Raw genomic sequence first — 3,661 nt, 5'->3', positions numbered from 1 at the left:
TCGAATAGATGTGGTTCACTGCCAGCAGTTTCTATCTTTGTCGCCTACGCACCAATATCTAACTATAATGAAGAAAAAATTGAGACATTCTACATAGAGCTGGATAAGTTCTATAAAGAAGACCACACCTTCTGCAAAATCATTGTTGGTAATTTTAATGCCAATATTGGACTGGGAAGGTCGCCAAAAGAACTCCACATCAGGACCCATGGCCTAGAATGGAACGAACAGGGTGAGAGATTCTCTGAGTTCATCATGTCGACCAAGACCATCGATGGAAACTCACAGATCCAGAGGGTCGAATCTAAATGATAGACATGGGAGTCTCCCGGTGGACAGTTGCACAGCAAAATTGACCACATCATATTCAATTGAAAGTTTTGCCTGACCTATGTCATTGTTGTCCCAAAATTCCAAATGGGATTGGACCACCATAACATTCATGCAAAATTCTACTTCGTGGAGCAGGGAGAAAAGGCTGCAAAGTTTAAGAAGAGAATTCCTGGAATGACCACCAACTCAGAGCTCGTTGTCACTATTGTAGCAACATGAGAAGATGTCATAAATGACGACACTGATGAAGAATATGATCGACTGGTTCAGCACCTCCATGATTGTGCAAGGAATGCCAAGAGAGATATAGCCACAAAAAGATGCCTGTCTTAAAAAAAACTTATGAGCTTATTCGCCAACATGGCTAAGCGTGAGCCTCAGGCAACCATCCCAGTTCACAAAGCAGTGCAGAGAAGTGATAAAGGAAGACTTTAAAGAGAGAAGAGCAGCAGTGTTGGCTCATGTGACAAAAGCCAGGGAAAGTATTCACAATGCTCACCTGTCCTTTGCCAACTACTAGACCAAGATGACTGCTCTCCGACATCCTGATGAATCTGTGACATCTTCCAGAAGGGCAATGGAGAAGATTATCCACTTCTATTTGGATGTCTTCGATAGCCACGTCAACCTGCCCACATACCAATTTCCGCAGGATGGATATGCCATTCCCAGTGTTCTCCTTCCGAAATCTGACATGCCATTTCATTGGTAAAGAAGTGTAGAGCACCTGGTCCAGACAAGGTCAGATCTGAACATCTGAAGAATCTCCCACCAGTACTCGTAAATGCACTGGCTCGGCTCTTCACACACTACCTCTCTGAATGCAAGGTTTCTTCCCAATGGAAAACTAGCAGACTATTCTCTTGTGCAGAAAGGGAGACATCCATGACATCAGCAACTATCGCCCGATCTGCCTGTTATCCGGTGTCTACAAGTTGTTCACTCGAGTCATCCTGAATAAAATAGGCAGAACACTAGACAAAGGCTAACTTTTTGAGCAACACAGATTCGAAAAGGATTCACCACGATCGACCAGATCCACACAGTGGCTAAGCTCACTGAGGTTTCTTGAGTTCAAGATGCCTCTCTGTCTAACGTTCATTGATTTAAAGAAAGTTTTGATTCTGTTGAGAGTGAAGCGGTCATTGAAACCCTAGCCAAATAGGGCGTTCAAACTCAGTACATCAGTATCCTCCGCTAGCTTTATTACAGATTCATCACTAGGGTCTCACCATTCTAAAGGAACTGATCATTGATGTCAAGAGAGGGTTTCGGCAGAGTGATACCATTTCACCAAAACTCTTCAGGGCCACCCTCAAGAACGTCAAGTGACAACTGGAATGGGAAGGTATGGGAGTGAAGGTAGATGGTTGGCAACTACACCACCTCCACTTTGCTGATGACATCATTCTAAAGACACCAAACATTAGCCAAGAGGCACAAATGCTGGCGGACATCGACCGTGAGTGTAGAATGGTTGGACTAAAGCTGAACTTCACCAAGACAATGTTCATGAAAACGAACTAGTCCCTGATGTTCCATTTGCTCTAACGGAAGAAACATCTCCAAATGCAGCAGCTATGTGTACCTGGGTATAGAACTAAGCATGAGGAATAACTTGGCTCCAGAACTGTGCAGGAGGAAGAGAGCTGCATGGAATGCCTTCAAAAGCATTGAAAAAGTTGTTAAGAGGATGAAGAAACTCCAACTCTAGGCATATCTTTTTGACTCCATCATTCTTACTGTACTAACATATGCCTCCGAGACCTTGGCCCTACGAGAACAAGATCAGAATGCTATTAGGGTATCCCAAAGATGAATAGAAAGAGCTATACTTGGAGGATCATGCTTCACTCAAATAAGAGAAGGAATCTGGAGTTCCGACCTCTGTTGATGATCAAGAATTAGGGACAGTGCCTCATTTGCTAAAGTGTCAAAAATCAAGTGGGCCAGACACATAACGCAATTTAGAGATGACCGCTGAACTGGAGTTGTTACCAAATGGATTCCAACGGATGTTAAAAGGATGGGTGGCCGCCCACCTATAAGATGGTCAGACTTCTTCGTCAAAACCCTGAACATATGGTTTGAGGCTCTTCGTGTTCTTGGAGCGAGCAGTTGCCATTGGGCTACACTAGCACCCAACAGGAACGAATGGAGACTTTACTGGCACCCACTCAAGCTATTTGAAGATCAATGGCATGACAAGTGATACAGCTGACTTATATATTTTATTTTCATAAAGTAGTTCACAATAGTTCACTACTGATAATATTCAAACACCCACCCCACCAAGAAGCATCTTTCTACCACAATAAAAAGGAAGTGTACGAAGCTTGTTGTATTTCATTTCAGATCAAATTAAGCCCATGTATAAGAGAATAAAAGCAAGTATGTTAAAACCGAACAAATGTGTGCAACTTTAGGTACATCAGTGGGCTAGAGTATAAGAGGTTCAAGAAATACTACATCATTCTCTTCCAGAAGCTTTATTTTATATTCTCTGGATCTTGGCCATTGATGAGATTACATGGTGAGGGGGAGGGGGCAGTTTGTGAGTGTGAGTGCCAAGCTACTGGAAAACTGGGTAGCTGGGTGAAGGAGGCACAGTGCTGATCTGAGCAGGCTTGGAGATCTCAGCCATGGGTCCTGCATATCTGGATTCCACCACTGGCTCCCTCATGGGTGAGACTCGTCCGAGCCTGTGGAGAATGCCCTTTACCATGGCTGTGGCTGGATTTTAGAGGTTTTCAGATGCCCGGTTCTGCTTGGGGTGGGGAGGGAAACTCAACACACACCCCCTCCAAGGTGCCCAGTGAAGACAGCCTGGCCCAGAAGCAGGAGATTCTTCATCACTATCTTCCGGGAACTTTATAAAATTAATATTTTAATTATTTTATCTTTCCAATTTATCTTTCTTAACGTCTTTAATTATGTCAAAACTAATATTCACAATGGGAGGACAATGCTACAGTGCTGCTAATATTCACTAAAGAACTTCAATTTTTTTTAAGCTCTTCATTTTTTTCTCTGCTTTAGTTTGGAAGCTTCTTATTTATCCATATGGTATTCACTGATATTTTTCCTAAGTACAATGGAAAATTTTTTATTTTGTAGATTAAATTTCATAATTTCAGAAAATTAATTTTTCCGTAGATGGGTGGATATGGATATGATACTCATGAGGAGAGGAACATATATAGAATGACTATTCTCATTTGTGGGATATAAAAAACTCTTAATATGAGACTAATATCCAAAGACAAAAAATACAGAGGCCAGAAAGTCTGGTTAATGATTGAAAGTTTGTCACAACTGTGGAGGGGCA

The sequence above is a fragment of the Sorex fumeus genome, unplaced genomic scaffold, assembly GCF_029834395.1.
Source record: "Sorex fumeus unplaced genomic scaffold, SorFum_2.1 ptg000035l, whole genome shotgun sequence".
In the NCBI taxonomy this organism is placed as follows: Eukaryota; Metazoa; Chordata; class Mammalia; order Eulipotyphla; family Soricidae; genus Sorex; species Sorex fumeus.
The sequence above is the reverse complement of the archived record's forward strand: the minus strand, read 5'-3'. Positions refer to the sequence as shown.